Here is a 19,376-nt window from a genome sequence, read left to right as displayed (position 1 = left end):
GAATTTTTCTCAGTTTTTACGCCTTAGTCACTCGGCCAACCTTACAGTGTAGAATAGGGACATGTCCCTTTTTACCAATGTCCAGCAACTATACTGAATTGTCCCTAGCAATAATTCTGATCAAAAATATGAAATATAACCGCTGTAATGAGGTAGACACCATCCTTATACTAACAGCTCTGTGCACGAAAATACACAACACACGTGTGTCTCGTATTGATTCAGTAAATTTACGTTTTCCACCTCTGATGGCAAGCAGCTTGCGCACAATTTGTCTCATCCAGAGACGGTCTGAAGGGAATACTACCACATCAGCAGAGTGATGACGTAACGAACAGCTGACTATAGGACGGGGAGATTTTTTTTTCAAAATATTCTCACATTTTTTCTCATTAAATTACAACTTTGTTATCATAATATTACGACTTTTTTCTTCAAATATTAGGACTTTATTCTCATTAAGTTACAACCTTATTCTTCTAAAATATTACTTTTTTTCTTCTTCAAATATTATGACTTCTCAGAGAACACAGATATGTGGGAAATGTTTTGAATGTGCAGAAAGTTTATAAACATGAGCAGAAATCTTTCAGAAACACAAACTGGATGAGCTATTAGAGTCCAGGGGTTTATGAATCAATTAAAATGAACTAGAATGGCACTCGGAGAGCGCAGACCTCCGCCAAGGTGCCTCACCTTAAAAAATAGATCACAGCTCACAGCTGGCGGTACCGTGAGGTGGTCGGCTTATTTTTAACACGGTGTGTTTCCGTGCAACGTATCGGCGGATGCCTCTCTCATTCAGCAGCCTTGTTATGTCTGTATAACGTTACACTACGTTGTCTCTCATCCCGTCATCTACCGCTTTTATCTTTCACTCACCACACATCCACACACGTATCTCTCTGCTCTCAGAAGAAGGCGGGGTGAAGCATCATTAGTTATACTGCACATGTGTTAAACCCAGTGGTCATAATGTTGTGGCTGATCGTAATCCTTGAAAAAATTACTGAATCCGGATCATGATCCGGATCGCCACCAAAATCGAATGGATTGTTCATTGTGCCACACTCCACCCCTCCAAAACATTTCATTCAAATCCATTACAAACTTTTGGAGTAATCCTGCTAACAGACAGACAGACAGACAAACAAACAAACCAACGCCGGTGAAAACATAACCGCCTTCAAGGTCTTTGGCCTCGGCGGAAGTAATGAATGTATCATTGAGGTAAATAGGTGTCACATGCACGTTTGAAGAACAAAAGACACAAAACAGGAGGGAAGAGTGAATCATGCCTGTTGACTCAGCAGAGATAACATTAAAGGAGAAAAGTTGATCTACAGGAGAACAAATATTTGAACACAGAATGCCCGAGAGCCTTCCTGCATTATATTCCATTATGTTTTATATTTTGTCACCTGGCGCCCCCCCGCCCTGTCCCCGTTTATGTAAAAAAACAAATGCTTTCCTGGCTGTGCTCGCAGTATGACGGTTGCACAACTGCTGAAATCAAAGTTTAGTAATAAAAACAATACACCAGAATCAACAAAACAAGCTTATATAAGCAGCTGTTACAGAAGCACTAGACTGGACATCTATCCAGCACACACACACACTTGCTTTAAAATGCGGTCGCTACATCAACAGCAGCATAATAACCTCACACGAAGGATGAGTGCATTAAGCGTCCAATCCGCCTGCACTATATTCAATTCCATCATCTCGACTGAGCAGAATCGATGTGTGGATATTTTTTCTCTCAGTCACACAGTCTTGTCAGTAGGCGTCCATACTAAGCAGGCTGGTGCCGTGAGTAGCGTAGCATGGATAAAGTGGAAAGCGACCGAGGTTATCCGTGTGGGTGGTGGAAGAGCCGAGCCTTCCCTTCCCAGTTCGGTTCACCTGGCAGACGGTTTGCGCCTGGTTGCCAAGAGGGTCAATGGGGAAGCGGTGGGTTGGCGTGAAACCGGCTTTCCTCGCCACCACACTGGCTCAGCGCGAGATGGATGCCTTCAGGACAGAGGCACAGGCGAGTACTGAGCTGCTTCCAGAGAGCTCACACATACATACACACACACACACACACACACACACACACGTGTTAACACAACTAAACATACAGTCATTTATACACCCAAATCTCGGGCAACCTGGGCTCATTATACCTTGTTCCTAAGCTTTTACGTTCTAACTCTTCTGTATCCAACTCATTTATTTCCCACCTGTTACACCCAATGAGAGTCTGCTTCAAAGACATAATTAGCCAGTTAGTTTGAAGTACATATCTAAAAAACCTGCCACCCCGGGGTGCCACAGGGGGGGCCTAAAGAGGCCAGAGGCTATATGGTGGAACCGTGAACGTGCCACTCTGAATTTAGTTTTCAGCACTTTTGTTGCCGTTTTATGTAACTTTTGGCTTAACGGTGTGAAATCTAAATCGCCTCTCTGAGGTTTGAGTGCCAAGGCCATTTGGCCAACAGTCTCTAAATGTGATTTGAGTTTAACATTATATCCCCCTGAAGCGGTCTGTTGCTTCAACAAACAAGCAGAGTTTGGCCCCTAAAGAAACATAGTTTTAACATCAAAATGGATTTTATTACAATGTAGAGGAATGTTATACCGTACAGAAAAGAACCACCGACGTTTTGCTTTGTTATCATTATTTTTTTGGGGCATTTTTTCTGATCCAATATGCACGTGTACTTAAAGCTGAAGTAGGCGAGATTGTAGCAAATATGAATAATAAAAGTTATTTTTATAAAACGGTCGCTATATCGTGACAGTAATACATGAAACAGGTAACCTGAAAAAAATCATGTTCCTCTGTGTCCTCTGGTGCTCCTAACAGCATCTGCAGGATTTCACAGACCGGAGTAAAACAAGCATTAAGAGCTGATCTGAGGTCTGCTGTCCAGCTGCCGTCGATGAGAGTTGGCTGTCAATCACTCGCAAACTCCAACCAAACGGTCAAACTAGGCAGCGCTGATCAAATATGAATCAATATTATGTTACTGTAATGCCTATTTCTCTCGTCAAATGTTTTCAGAATCATCTTGTAGTGCACGGTTTAGCTGTAAAATTAGAAAGTTTGTGACGCGGCTGCCATTGTAAAACCTGTTAAAGGAACGCCAAGTTCTGGTCACATGACCAGAGCACAGCCAATAGGAACACTCTCTCAATGAAATGACCTGTGATTGGTCAAAGTCTCCCATCCCGGGCTAGAGTTTCTTAAAGCCTGAAAACAGAGCCATGAGGAGGTGCAGAAGTCTAGTTATCTCTCAGAACACTTGAATTACCATATGCTGAAAGGTTATTATGGAATTTTTGCCCAGTGATGCCAAAAAATATACTGCCTACTGACACTTTAAGAGGACGTTGAAACAAAAGCAAAACAGTGGCACCAAACAAACTGAAAAAAAACAACTCATCCTGGTTTTTCTTTATCCTCACCGGACATCACAGATGTTGTGTGGCTAAATGTGGGCTAAAAATGTAAGAGAAAGAAAGAAGAGAAGACTTGGCAGCTTGGTCTCATAGAGGCAAAGCAGTCTATTAATGCTGCTCTACTTGTACTCTTTGTTTTTCAGGAACCCCTAGTCCTGGTAATGCTTGCCTGCACATGCACATAGACACATCAACACACACATACACAGTCACACTCCCTGGCCATGTAAACACACACACACACACACACACACACACACACACACACACACAGAGTGACACTCTCTGGCCATGTAACATTAACAGCCCTATCAGCCTGCCAGCACAGTCTGTTCTTTTCAGCTCCGTGATCCTCAGGTGAGCTTTCAGCTGACACAAATGTGTGAAAAGATTCGAAGCCTTTAAAAGCGACATCCTCAGGGACGGACACAAGACACAGAAGGTTGGGGAGAGGGGGGGGGCATCATCTCCTTGTGTATTAGACAAACTGGCTCCCCATCAACACTATACAGGTATATTCTTCAATCATTGAAATGCAAAAAGTGAGTGCAGGTGTTATTACTTGGCCACTGCTGCTATAAAGGTTGTTGTGGCGAGTCACTCACTTTCATACTCTGTAGCATGTAAACTGGACAAAATATCAGATTGTGTTATTTAGCACACATGTTAATCCTTCAATGTGGAATTGTCAATCACAGTGATTACATTTGGAAGGGAAAAAAACCCTCATGTAACCACAGCCAGTGATTCATAGCTTTCACCATGGCACTATATTCCGTACTCAGTCATCACAGCATGACAGCCAAATGCTCTCATAACCCAATAACAAGAGCTAGGGCAGATGAATTTGGTGACAAGCTAATCATAAGCACGACTAAATTACAGTCCAATAGGTCACTCGTCATAACACTGTGTCCCTTTGCTGTATTTGTGCTTGCTTGGTTATCATATAGCTGAATACAGGCTAGACACCAGCAATGTGCCGTTGAGGTTTATAGGGATGTCACGATGGCAGAAATTTAGTAGTGTCCACAAATAAAAAGTGAAATTCCATGATTCTTGATACACAATTCAATACCATGGTAAAAAACAAAGACAAAAGAATAAGATGGCAATGTCTGTTCTAACTCACCGAGGCGCCGCCCTCTACTGGACTTTATTGGTAATACTCTCCTCCAATCACGCGCCAATCAGGACCTGAATACGTGCAGACCCAACAATATATTAGGCGGCGTTCCTTACTGTCAGGCATCCCTTTCTCTTCAGCAATCTGCGATTTGCCCACTGACTGCTCATCTCAACGGATTAAAACTCCGGGCCCGGCCGCTATTCTATCTATCGGAGGGTGTAGTGGGCTCAGTTTTCAAGGTATATACTGATATCACTTGAAACTAGAAAAACCTTAGGAATCCATTGGTACCAACCATGTCATGCTAGCTTGTTGGGAAGCTCACTAAATAACGCTACGAAGTTCTGCTAAATTTTGGCGAGGAAAAACAGGCATGGCGATTTTCAAAGGGGTCCCTTGACCTCTGATCTCATGATATAGGAATGAAAATGGGTTTATGGGTACCCATCAGTCTTTATGAATTTATATGTGAATATTTCTGCATACTGGGGTCCCTAAACAGTCTTGAATTAAATAAATTGGGTATCACTGTAAAGCTGAGACTCTTGTGGATCCAATGAGCCCAACTTGAGTTCATGTGTGATGATGTTAGTCCCCATAGTAGCCATTTAGTGAGACAATTTTTTTAAACTTGTCCTCACTGTATAAAATGACCTGTGGTGACCTCTAGGATAATCACAGCCTCATGAAACTTTACAGCCTCAAACTAAAGACTAATTTCCAGAACAGAAGTGCTCGCCATCCAATCGTCGAAAAATGCAATTCTTGCAGAAATCTCCAAATAGTCAAAATCTACCCCTGAACATCCCCTGTCCCCCACCTCTACCCTTCTAAAAAAGAGGGCGGAATGGTAAAGCATGTAGACATGTTCTGGTAGAAACACAAGTATGAACCTGGAAATGAGCGTGATACATCTCCCTTTAAAGAAAGGCTAGTTTGTTTTCAACATTATAAATGTAACACTAAAAAGCTCCACTGAAACCAGCCCTGATGAAATTCTCAGAAACAACACAGAATCAATTCTTTGCTAAGCCAATACTGATTTGATTCTTAGAAGGAGCGTTTATGCATTGTGACACTAAACCTCTGCACTGTACCTCCAACTGATCAAATAATCTACTGCTACCAGCCATGTCTCTGATGTTCACACTGCAAAGGGGATCTACAAATATTACAGCATAGCAGTATATAAGAGGAAGAAATGCCCATCCCAAGCCAAGGTAAAAAAATCATCTCAGGGCATTCTGTTCCATATATCCCCCACCTCATCCTAATTTCTCCCCTTTCCTTTACCAGATAAGGCTAATCACCAATGGTTAGCCTTATCTGGCGGTTACCAATCTGCATCAGCGAGCACAAAAGTGGCTATACACAGAGCAGGTGACAAGTTTGCAGTTGCCAGGAGCGAGTCCACACAGATACTGTGTTACTCTATGTGTAATAGACAAAAACCCTCCCACCATTAAAAAAACCCGGCGGCCGAGTTGGATTCTCAATAATGGAGATGTTTTCGGCAGCAACCTGTGATAGACAAGGTTACCACGCTGAAATAGTTAGTACAAAATAGTATTCTATCTTCTCTGCCGCTTGCCGTGTTTCTTATCACATCTGTCTATCATCCCTGATAACATACAGGTATCAGTTCACCCTGTGGTCTATTTTATTTGAGCAGGAATAGCAACCTTCCCTTGAACTGAATTCTTTATTTGGATGTGCCCGTTAGTGGAAATCGTGCCTCCCCTGTTACATGTTGCCCTGACGTCTATGTGCATTATTGCTTCCAATGACTTGCATTTTTGTGTCATACATTTGGACACGGCCTGTTTTCTTTCCAAAAATAAAACAAAACTCATTTGCATTTTTAAATTACAAGCAAGTTGTTTTATTTCCATTCTATGTAATTAAAACATTGTGATAATTAAAAGAAACAGCGTGAGCAGAGCAGTTACGTGCACCAGCTACAGCCCAGGTGCTGCCAAAAAAAATGTTGGAGCATAATTTTAGCGTGACTATCAAAGCAGGAGAATGGCTGTGATTTGTTTCTTAAGGGACTGTTTCTGTTTCTGTTGCTATTGTTCTGCAGGTCCCCCCTCTATGCAAAGCATCCAATTGCAAATAGAAGCTTTTTCTAGCTGTAATAACCACAGGATGAGGTTGTGATCTGCATGGAAACATACAGCATAATCTGTATAATCGACTCTGACGACTTATACCTCTCTTGCTCTCTTTAAATGGACAGTTCGTTAGAATTACAACACCCATATTTTTCCACTCCGTGAGACAAGAGTTGGTTTATACTGAAGGTAAAGGTAATTTTCCAACAATATCTGTGACTCTTGGATCTCTCCAAACACATGATTGATTTGTTAAAGTGTCCTGCGACAAATGGTAGACACTGGACGGTAAAAACAACTAAGATGATCACATGGCAAATCACAATATACAGTTCCACAAACGAAACAATCAAAGGTTCAATTTGCATAACAGAAATGTCCTTGAGAAGGATACTCCATCTTAGCTCACCCCTGTTCAGTATGAACATCTATTAAAAAGCCAAATAAAGAATTAACCTTATGACAACTAAAAAACCCTAACCCTAACCCTAACTAACTTTTTATTCCCCTTAGTGTGCTGTACCACACCACTCGCTCATTACATGTATACAGTGACTTTTCAAAATAAACTTCCAACGTAGGTTTACTAAGGCCCTGTTCACACTTGGTATTAACGTGCATCTTCAGTGATCGGATCACAACTGGACAGCCTTAAGTATAGGTGTGAACACACTCAAGGTGCATTGAGGACGCATTGAGATCGGATCTTTCAGACCACATTCAGAGGTGGTCTGGGCCACATATGACCACATTCTTTAAGCAGTGTGTACGCAAATGCGTCCTGGGCCATGTTAAGGACCGCCTACTCATCTGATGTCCAGCTGGGATCCACGGGATCACCGCGCCCCCCAGGTGAATAAACAGGCAGACACGGGAGCTTGTCAGCATGGAAACGGCCTCTGTGCTCCACTGTCTCCTGTCGGTACAACTGTATTTTATTAAAATATAACTTGTTTATATTATTATTATTATCTCTAGACTATCAGACTGGGCACGCGAAGTGCATTATTATCATACTGTCAGAGATGTGTCGGTGTTTTTGTTCCGCTGCTTTGCGCGGAGCTGACACCCGAGTTCTCTGTCCTCCCCGCTCTCTGGAGCGCTGTACCCCGCTGCTGTCTGGCAAAAGCAGCGGTGCCGGCGACATGGAGGTCCCCGGGGACCGCCGGTACAATAACCTGTTATTTTTATGTTAATAAAATGTACCAGAATTAACGAATATGTAGGATATCACTACTGACATTCATGTAATATTACGTCACAACGGCTGCTGTATTAGCCGTGTGTTTACTACGTGTTTATTTGCATATGGGGCGGGGAAGTGAGACTGGATCATAAGGGGCCACTGGAGATGCATGTGGAGACGCATTCTAATGCCAGGTTTGAACAGACGTACTTAAAGCTGTCCACTTGTGATCGGATCACTGAGGACGCATGTTAATACCAGGTGTGAACAGGGCCTTAGTTTCTAGGTTTACTTAGTTTCTAGGTTTACTTGGTTAGGTTTAGGAAAAGACCGTGGTTTTGGTCTAAAATAAGTATGCTTGTTACGTAACTGGAATTAAATAGGCTACATAAGCAATGTAACAAAACTACGATAAAATAAGTCAACGTTGACTTGGTTTCTCCCGGGTGAAAGTCCTGTGTTTGTTTGACACAACCATCCACCCCGACCTCCTCCCCTATGCAGACTTTCTCTCTCTTTATACTTCGTCGGTTGCTCCGACTGTCTAATAATGAAGCAGATGGGTTTACATTGGAGTTAGTTGAAAGCCCCGTGCGTCTCACACAGACACCAAAAGGTGCATCGATATCAGACGCAGAGGGGCCACTGAGTTGGGAGTGAGAACAGGTTGAATGTACATGAATGAAACACATAATGAATTACATCATCAACACCACCAAGAAAACAAAAAAACCTTTGAATACTAATCTTGAGGTGTATACCTCATGAATAAAGATGTAAAATGTATAAAGACACACATTTATTGAATAATTCAAAGTGATGATGAACCTGGCAGATCAGAATCCCCATTAACCACACCTGTCATAAAGAGTGACAGCTAGAAGCAGAGCAAAGGAAATGATGTGGCCGGCCCCACAGTACGATGGTGGTGGATATATACATATCCATCATATAATATTTCATAATCATATCATCGGTCCATTTTTTATCATCACCAGGATTCCAATGACAATATTCACACCAGCCTGAACAAACTGGACCCAATGGAACACCAGAACTTTGGGTAAACTGAGAACTGAACTTCATTATTTAAAAATGTTCAGGGCTTTTGAACTACTATGGAGTCAGATCAGTCTCAATATTAATTAATGCACACAGAAGGATTCACAAATGTATTTTGTGATTTATATATATATGACTCTCTCCACAAAAATGTTTAATGCACACAAAAACAGTTATTGTTGTATAGAAATGTAAAAAAAATCCACAAAGAAGGTTCACAAATATATTTCTGATGCACACACAAATATTTCTTGTTTTAAATAAATGTAAAATAAATTCACAAATATATGTATTTAAAAGTATTTGCAATTTTCATTAAAAGCATATTTAGATGTTGTTACATTTATATACAAACTGTTGAACCTGCATTTACAAACTGCTTGTCATGTATGAACTTCACCGCATTTGTGTGTTGGTTTTGTGAGACTCCCTTGACGTGCACCGATCCACAAATGCATTTTTTTTCAACAGGGAATTATCTGTTGCCAATCAGATGTCTCTTTCCTTATCAGCCAATCACATGAGCGTCTAACCACGGGGGATATGATTTATGTCATGCACGGGGTGAATGACAACACGGAAAGTAGTCCGATTACTAGCTTTGGTGAACCCGACGTGTTGCTATTTGACAGCTGGCTAATGCTAATGTTGGCTAACAAGACACTATTATTTAGAAAATAAAGAAAAGATAAAGGCAGAAACCGGAGTAACAGTAAAAATGACAAATAATACTAAACAAATAAATCATCCTGACATTTTTTTCCAAGCTTGAGAAACAAAAATAGCCAATTTATAAGCATTAACATTAAATAGCCATTCCATTTTGTCATCATCCGAGCACCTAAACATTTTGGGATTTTGAACATCTAAAATAAGAAGTTCATAACTCGCCATAGTATTGACAATACATAAGAAAATGTGATTCATTTTCAACTTTTCCTAACTTGCATTCTTTGCACAATTTGTTGTCATCCTGGTTGTTTTTAAATCTATCTATATAGTATGTGTTTGTCGGCAGAATGACGTCTGGTTTACTGTGTAACATTTTCTTTTGGTTTCAGATAAAGTTGAGGCTAGGTGGTCTTTCCTTCAACATCATGGATGAAACCTTCAATCCAGTAGCTGTATCTTTTTGTTTGGATTATTTTGTGGATCTTTACAGATGTATCTGCCCACGTTTGATTGTTTCAACACTTAGCTGGGTGCACAAGTCAAATGTTTGGACCACTTCACCAAAGCTAGCTATGCATTTGTGGATCGGTGCACATCAGGGGAGTCTCACAAAACCCCACACACAAATGCGGTGAAGTTCACACGTGACAAGCAGTTTGTAAATACAGGTTCAACAGATTGTATATAAATGTGATAAAATCCCCAAATTTAGATGAAAATTGCAAATACCTTTAAATACATATATTTGTGGATTTCTATTACATTTATTTAAAACAAGAAATATTTGTGTGTGCATCAGGAATATATTTATGAACTTTATTTTGTTATATGTGTTATATTTTTTTTACATTTATATAAAACGATAATTGTTTTTGTGTGCATTGAAAAATATTTTTGTGGAGTGAGTCATTTATATATAAATCACAAAACACATTTGTGAATCCTTCTGTGTGCATCTATTAATATCCAGACTGATCTGACTCCATAAACTACATTGCCTCCAACTTCCATTCAAATGGATGCTTGGCAGACATTTCTGTTTTCAGTTTGGAACAGCATCATAATTGTGATAATCAAACTCTATTTCGGAGTCAATATTTACTGTACTTTACCTAATAAAACAATAAGTCTTTAGTCATCTAAAAAGTCAATGTCTTCCCTATATTGGTTTGTTTTGGTTAATGTAGAGACAAGGGTCATTTCATAACCACATTAAAGTATCATCCTTCACATTGAGGTTAGATTTTAGATTAAGTTAAATTATAGTACAGTTTAATTTGAATATATGCAAACAGAACTGCTTTTTGATTCTCATCCTGAGCAGAAGCGACACTCACATGAGTGGAAACAAAGTGGAAAACTGAACCACTTTCTCCTCAAATAAAGTATAGATTAGCTGGGTGCGACCACTTGTGCCCTCTCTGTATCTCTGTCAATACCTAATTTATTTTCTGCTGTCTCAGTAAAGACAGATGCATATTTAAAATATTGTAATTGTTTCCTTGTTGCCATGATCCCAGTGTAATTAGATCTTAACACAATATGGTATATTCAGCAGTGTTTCTACACCATTTATTCAATACCACACAACCTCCACTTTACCCTGAAAAACACACTGCCGGGATCAAAGCAGCAACCTTCTACTATAGTTATTAGACTGAGCCTTGACAAGCAACAATGCAATGCCATTATACACAATATGTCCTTTCTAACAGGTCATCATACCTGAACAAAAAACGTAGGTGTTTTGTCAATGTCGTCAAAAATTAAACTAAAACTAACTTTGGTTAACAAAAAAAATCTTCATCTTTCAACCAAATGTACTACTTATTTATCATACTTTAAAGCTGCAGTAGGCAGTATATTTTTGGCATTATTGGGCAAAAATTCCATAATAACCTTTCAGCATATTGTAATTCAAGTGTTCTGAGAGAAAACTTCTGCACCTCCTCATGGCTCTGTTTTCGACCTTTAAAAAATATGGACCGGAACTTAGTGTTCCTTCACCAGATTTCACAATGGCGCAGCGTCTCAAATTTCCTTATTTTACAGCTAAACCGTGCACTACGAGATGGTTCTGAAAACATCTGAGGAGAGAAATAGGCATTAACGTAACATAATATTGATTCATATTTGATCTGCCTAGTTTGACCGTTTGGTCGGAGTTCGCGAGTGATTGACAGCCGGCTCTCATAGACGGCAGCTGGACAGCGGACCTCAGATCAGCTCTTACTGCTTGTTTTCCTCCGGTCTGTGAAATCTTGCAGATGCCGTTTGGCACATGATTTTTTTCAGGTTACCCTTTTCATGTACTACTGTCACGATATAGTGACCGTTTTATAAAAATAACTTTTTTTAATCATATTTGCTCCAATCTTGCCTACTTCAGCTTTAAGTGTTCATCTATAAACGTGGCCTACTGCAGTTTTTAAAGCAATAATGAGCAATATTACTGTTTTACTTGGCTTTGTCGACACAGTTAATACAGTGCAGATGCTCTGGTGTAACTGTGCTCAGTAACTAACCCATTTAAGTGGCTGCTCTTTCCAAGTCCACATTTCAAGATTGAATACATCATAATGTGTCATCAAGACCTGCCCTCCCAAATGGGAGGGTATAAGCAGTGAGTACAGCCTTTAGGGCCCCAAAATCTGTTGCATGCAGGGCCACTTTCTCAATATGCAGATGTAAATTTAATGGTAAATGGACTTGTCTTCCAACAACTCAGCGCTCTACACTACATGTCAACATTCACCCATTCACACACACACATTCATACACTGATGGCAGAGGCTGCCGTGCAAGGAGCCAACTTTGCCCATCAGGATCTGATCTAAATACTCATTCACACACCGATGGTTCAGCCTTCAGGAGCGAGTTTGGTGTTCAGTATCTTGCTCAAGGACACTCCGACGTCATGTGACCGGAGGAACCGGGGATCAAATCACCGGCCTTCTGATAGGTGGGCGACCCGCTCGACCTCTGAGCCACAGCCGCCTGCGAAGTCTGTAAATATCACCTAACCCTGTTGATGCGAGCGAGCCGTCGTTGTCGCTAACTGCGGGACTGACAAGGCAAGAACACACGGGAACTCGGCCAGCAGGGAGTTGTGGCATTTATTAACCGACAGATTAAACTGCAATGCTACCTTCACAGCTATAGCGTTACTGCTAACTTCATGCTCACCCTCCATCAAACACGTGTCTCTCTCTCTCTAACGTTACAGGCCGCCTGGTTGGCTGAAGCCCGTCTTGTTGCGTAACCCCGAAAGACGCATGAACGTTCTAGTAAACAAACACTATGTGCTCTCTTGATCGCACACACCTACACTTGCTAACGTAAGCACACAGCCTACGCACTGAGTTATTCCTTAAAGGAGTCCGCTACCTGTATAACACATTTTAGTTTACATCTTTAAAACACATTATTCTCCGATGACTAAGCCTGCATGGCGGGGAGTCAACTTAGGCCCGGCTGTCTGCCAGGCTTGCAACACACTGGCGGAAACCCGGATGTTAACACACATTATGCTTTTAGAAATGGAGTTACACACGTGCACGGATTTACCATTAAGCTGATTTGCAAAGTAGTCCCTCTAATAAAATTAAACATTACAAGTAAAACTGAAAACTGTGGTGGAGCAAACCCCTATACTTTACCACATTGTCAGCCATTCAAGGGCAAACCTCTTCATGGTAAACCGACATCTCTTACTTAACTTACTTAACAAATTGATGAACAACTGCATGCACTGTTAGTTTAGAGCTTCAGGTGTAGACTCATAATGAATCTTCTGCAGACATTTGGGAGGAGGAGACGCAGGTTTTCAACCCTCTGAAGACTACACACCTCCGTAGGCCATGTCCTTGGAAGTATAGGCAACCTCTGAATTGGGACACTTGTAGGACATACTGTCATAAATAAAGCACTAACGTGTGACTGTGGCTTCTTAAATTCCCTCTACCTTCCTAGCACAACATGTCACTTGCTTTGTTGAACTGGGAGAGGACAGATTACTAATTCCATGGTATTAACCACTGATGGAGTATATATAGTTACTGTTTTACTGCACTAAAACAGTTGAAACCATACTTCCAATGTCAAGGGTCAGCTTCACATACAGGGTTTTGCTTTCTTCAAAGCAAAACAGGTCATCAAAGAGTGAAGTGGTCACTTTTCCTCCTGAAACATGGGCCACAGCATGAGTCAACAAGGAAACGTATAATGTACAAACTAGCTCCCTCCTATGTACAGAAATGGTAGACGAGAGGAGGGGAGAGAGGAGGATGTGGGTAAAACCAGGGGAGAGCAGAATATGTGATTGGAGAAAAGACGACAAAGAAGACAACGATGAGCGGTGGGTAGATGTTTTCCTTGAGGGCTGAGCTATGTAGATCAGAGCCCCTGGGACAGAGTCCCCCCACCACCACCACCACCACCACCACCATGTGATGAGACCACAATAAACACAGTGAGAAAGAGGGGGAACTTCATTAAAGGTCAGATCACATGTAGAAGCCCTAGCATCACCCACCGTGACAAGATTTTTTGGTAAAAAAATCTGAGATCACATTAATATTTGGAGCTGCCTGACCGCAGCCTCTATGTAACAAAAAAATATGCATGACCACTCAGGCTTGATCAGGATCATCTGCAAGGCGATTTTTTTTTTTTTTGGTAATGCCCACATAGCTGGAGCCATGACTAATATCTCTAGCAACTGAGCTCCTTCTTCTCACCCTATCAACGCCTGGTCCTCTGCTGTATCTATGGGTGAGAGGTGATGGGGGTAAAGGGCCACATCACAGCATCCAAACACTCTTATACTTCAGCTTTTTTTTTTTTTGGGTAGGGGGGGTGAGGCAAGTCATTGGAGCGCGCGCACACACACACACACACGCACACACACGCAGACACACACACTCACACACACACAAATACCGCATTCATCCAGTTTTATATGGTGATGGTGCCCCCGCAGCGGCCGACGGGCGCAACTTTCCTCCTCCTCCTCCTCCTCCTCCTCTTCCTCCTCCTCCTCCTGGATCGGAGAGGATAGAGAGACTCCATTCACCATGCGCGCACACACACACACACACACACACACACTGTTCTTCTCAATCCCCCTCCATCCTGACCCCCAGCAATCAGCCTGAGAGGAGGGTTTGCGTTAATTTGATTAACCAGAGGGGAATAAACGCCAGTATTTATTATTATTATTATTATTATTTTTAAATCTGATTCCAGCATCAAACATCCTTCTCATTCAGATTTTCGATTAAGAATGAATAAAAAAAAGCTTTTTTTTTTTATCTCATTAATAGAAGATCATGCTGAGCAGAGTGACAGTTTAAGAGAGAAGCTTTTGAACACACGCACGCACACGGACGCGACGGATAGTTGAGTCATTTCTTCAGCAGGGTACACTGAAGAACAAATTCACCATCGCAGCCATTTCAGCAAGTCTTTTTCTTTTTTTTCGAACCCGTCTGGTTTTTGCGCATCTTGACGGGGTGAGAGAATAATGCGCAGCTCTGTGCGTCCATGCACTTTAGAGCAGAGGGAGAGAGAAGCCCCAAAACTGGACAGTGGAGGAGAAGCAGAGGAGCTGCTGCTTTTTCTTGCTGTGCACGGTGGGGACGTTTCCAACAGCCTCTCTCTCTCTCTCTCCGGTGCACAGTTTCCTCTCACCGCTAAGCAGAAATAACGTCATGTGGAGAAAAAGGTATTATCTCAACATCCACTTGAACTTGTCCTCTCCTCCATCACCACCACACACCACCACCACCTCCACCACCTTCCGAGTGTATCATGAACTAAAGAAAATGAGCCCATGGCAGCGCAGTGGCTTGTTATTACCCGGTGATGGAGCTTTGCAGAATGAAATGTGTTATTTACCGTTTAAGGCAAGGATCCCATCATCCGCTGCTTGTGTTTTCCAAACCTCAGACAATATTCCTCTGTGCGTTACGTCCCGTTAGGATAAAGGTGCATTCCTTTCCAAAAGCCACATAGCCAACCTCAAAAAAAAAAAAAAATACCGACGCTCAAGCTGTTAGAAATAAGGCTGGCGCACTTTTCACTCCTCCAGAGGGTAGAAACTCAGGTTCAAAATGCGGTCCAACATTTACACACGCAAGGAAACAAATGAAGGAAACCCCATTAGTCCAAAAAAACAAGTCCGCAGTTAATCCAAATGTTTCTTTTTTTTTTTATTCACAACTATAATTAGATTGATATTCTCCTAGACAGGAAAAAAGACCATTGCGCTCCGGGTCTTTGGACACGCACCGGTCTACATGTTAATGACGGTGATGTTGGAGAAAAAGAAACAAGAGTGGGATTTTTTCCCCCCATCGTCCGCTCCTCACGATTCCGGCTGCACTTGGCTGATAAAACAGCGTCCTCTCTCTCTGCTCTCTCCTCCTCCTCCTCCTCCTCCTGCTCTCCTCTCCTCAGCCTTCAGTCTCTCTTCGGCAGCTTCCATGGAGCAGAGACGCGCCTAGCGGCCTTGGAGGGAACTCCACAGCCACATGAGTTCATCCTCACCACCCCGCCTCCACTCACTATACACTCTGCTCTTAAAGATACATGTGGGAAGTGGGACTTTTTTTTATCCACGTGTGTGCCTTCCTGGTGGAGAAGTGATGGACTATGTGCATGGTCATGTAAAAAAATAAATAAAGATCAGAGTGGTGTTATAAATGGTGTATTAAAAACATAATAGACAGAATGATGGAGCGTATGGAATAAATGAAAAATAAAATATTATGGATGGTAATAATTGTTTTAGGGGGGAAGATTCCAAATCTGCCTCAAAAGGGTTTTACAGTGTGTACAGAATATGACCCCCTCTGTGTTTAGACCAGGGGTCAGCAACCCAAAAATGTAAATAAAAATCTGTCTAGAGCCGCAAAACATCTGAGCATTGTGATGAAGGTAACAGTTTATAGTCTAAGTATATAGTATATAAGTCTAATGCAGTGAGGGCCCAAGAGCAAGGGCCACATTGAGGGATAAAATTCAGAGATTTCCAGAATAAAGTCATAACTTTAGGAGAAAAAAGTTGAAATATAACGAGAATAAAGTCATAACTTTACTAGAAAAAAGTCGTAATATAACGAGAATAAAGTCATAATATTATGAGATAAAAAAGTGGTAATGTTACGAGAATGAAGTCATAACTTTACGAGAAAAAAAGAAAATAACACGTAAAATGACTACTTTATAATACTATGACTTCATTCTCATAATGCTATGACTTTTTTTTTGTACACCTATGACTTTTTTCTTGTAATATTATGACTTTATTCACGAAATCTCTTTTTTTCCTCAATGTGGCCCTAATACTCCATCATACCGTCGTACCTTAGACCTACTGTACAAAAATGATAAATAAAAATAAAAATGTACACAAAAGAACAGTTATTAATTTCCACTAATTTTTAAAAAAATCCACAGGGAGCCACTGGACAGGGGCTAAAAAGCCGCATGTGGCTCTGGAGCCGCAGGTTTAGACCCTTCAAAAAGAAATTCCATTTTTAAAAAGAGAGGAAGCAACAAGAGGAGGATCCTGTCTTCCACGAGAGACGTAGAATAATTTGAGTAGCATAGATGTACAGTAGACAGAAGTAACAATAAACTTCAGACCTATTTTAGAAAATATAGTATAGGGCTGCAGCTCCTGATCATTTTCATTATCAATTAACCAGACAAACTTCAATCAATTAATCATTTGGTCAAAAAAAAAGTTAGAGAAAACAGTGTCGTCACAATTCCCTAAAGCCGTAGGGGTGTCTTCATATTGCTTGTTTTGTTCAAACATTAGTCCCAAACACAAAAAAAGTACACTTTATTAACACATCAAACCAAAAAAAGAAAAAAAAACAGTAAACCTGAGAGAGTAGAACAGGGTAATGTTTGGCATTTTAGCTTGAACAAAATGCTTTTTGATGATTTAAATAAAATATAAATGATCAAATTACCAGTTTGAAAAGTTTCGAAGATTCCTTTCCCTGTATATCTGTTCATCATTCTTTTACTCTATAGTATTCTATATTCTTTTTCACTATAAGATATCTAAACTTGTAGGAATGCAATCAGTATGAACAAACGTAAACTCCTGCACTCCTGCACTATATATATAGTGTATATAAAATGTATATAGTTACCAATCAGTTGACTAACTGATTGTTAACAGATGACCAACTGTTTTAACTACAAATAAATGTTTTAACTTTGTTTATATCCAAGACTCTAGACATTCAAAAATAAATAAAACACACAGGAAAAAGTAAGGGAGGTCTTCCCAACTAATTTTGCTTAAAGGTCCCATATATATATATATTTTTATATATATAAGAAAGTAAGTAATTTTTTTATTATAAAGCAGGCTTAAGTCCTATATAAATACTGTGAAAGTATCGAAACGCTCAAACCACAGGAAAATACACAAAGCACATATTCAGAAACTCTGCATTTGAAACAAGCTGTCAGGATTTCTGTCCATTTGTGATGTCACAAATATACAATATTTAGACCCTTTACACAGATTTGAACGAAACATTCTAAATGTGTCCCAGTTTATTCCTGGTTGCAGTGTATGTGAATGTCATCAGCTGACAGGAAGTACACATGGACCCAAGCTGTTGCCTATTAACGTAATTCTGTTGCAATTACGTCACAATTACGTCGAAATGTCAGAGGGTAAATACAGGCATGTTCAGGCCAACAGTATGAGGAAAATAAAGTAGTTTTTTTTAACATTACAGCATATAAACCTAGTTCTAGTAGAAACACAAAATACAGGTATGAACCTGAAAATGAGCATGATATGGGGCCTTTAAGAAATATCTACTTGCAACCAAGCCCAGGATGTCTTTAACAAGTGAAAAAATCACTGCTCAGTGTCTATGACGTGAAAATGGCAAAATCATTTAACTCTGAATGATAAACATAATTTAATATGGTCATCTCACAACCCCTCCACTTCATCTTGAGACCCCCTGTGGGGCTCCAGACCCCCCTGGTTGAGAACCACTACATTTTAAGGGATAGTGCAATGAAATTAGGAAATTCCTTCACCATCTGCAAATCTCACCTATGATGTGTCCATTGTTTAATCTCCTATTATTTTCAGTGTATATACCTCAACTGGTCTCTATAATATTTTAAAAAAAAGTGTCATTTCATTGATATGCAGACCATACACAGCTGTATCTACCCGTGAAGCGGAACGACCCCTGTGGCCTGCATGGCGTCTCTCAACCTCTGTCTTGCTGATAAGAAGTTCTGGATGTCACAGAACTTTCTACAACTACATGAAGGCAACTCTGAGGATGTTTGGTCCACCTGCAGCAACTATTAAACTTTTGGAAGACCTTTGATGCTTGACCCTGAATGTTAAACTCTCAATGCACTGAATCAGCCCAACAATATATCTTAGTTAGTCACTCATAATGCAGCATTCAGGGCTGGAAAAGGTTACAAGAAAAGAGAAAAATCAAGAATTTAACTGGGCCAGAGTACGACACCACATGTATCAGAACTGACACACATCTGTCTATATACACCTTCACGAGGGCAACAGTGGAGTTAGCACAGACAAGGGCCATACAGTGTGGGGTAATGTCCACTTCAAGTTGGGGAGAAATGAAACAGTTTGTTGTGATATTTCAATGTGTTCTCATCCCAACTCGTATATGCTGACGCTTTATCAGACCCCTCAGTGTCACTCTTTTAGGTAGCAGTAAACACACGCTTACCG

At 40.7% G+C, this 19,376-nt stretch overlaps 1 protein-coding gene across 1 annotated transcript in view; it reads right to left on the bottom strand.

Moving 5' to 3' along the window:
• The window catches only part of nlgn1 (neuroligin 1), a 401,272-nt gene extending 385,014 nt beyond the window's left edge, over positions 1-16,258 (bottom strand). The window contains exon 1 of the mRNA XM_037769864.1: positions 15,509-16,258. The gene's annotated coding sequence lies outside the window, so the exon portion shown is untranslated. The remainder of the gene's footprint in view (positions 1-15,508) is intronic.
• Between the last annotated feature and the right edge of the window lie 3,118 nt (positions 16,259-19,376).

This window comes from Sebastes umbrosus, chromosome 5 (genome assembly GCF_015220745.1).
Source record: "Sebastes umbrosus isolate fSebUmb1 chromosome 5, fSebUmb1.pri, whole genome shotgun sequence".
Taxonomy (NCBI): Eukaryota; Metazoa; Chordata; class Actinopteri; order Perciformes; family Sebastidae; genus Sebastes; species Sebastes umbrosus.
The sequence above is the reverse complement of the archived record's forward strand: the minus strand, read 5'-3'. Positions and strand labels throughout refer to the sequence as shown.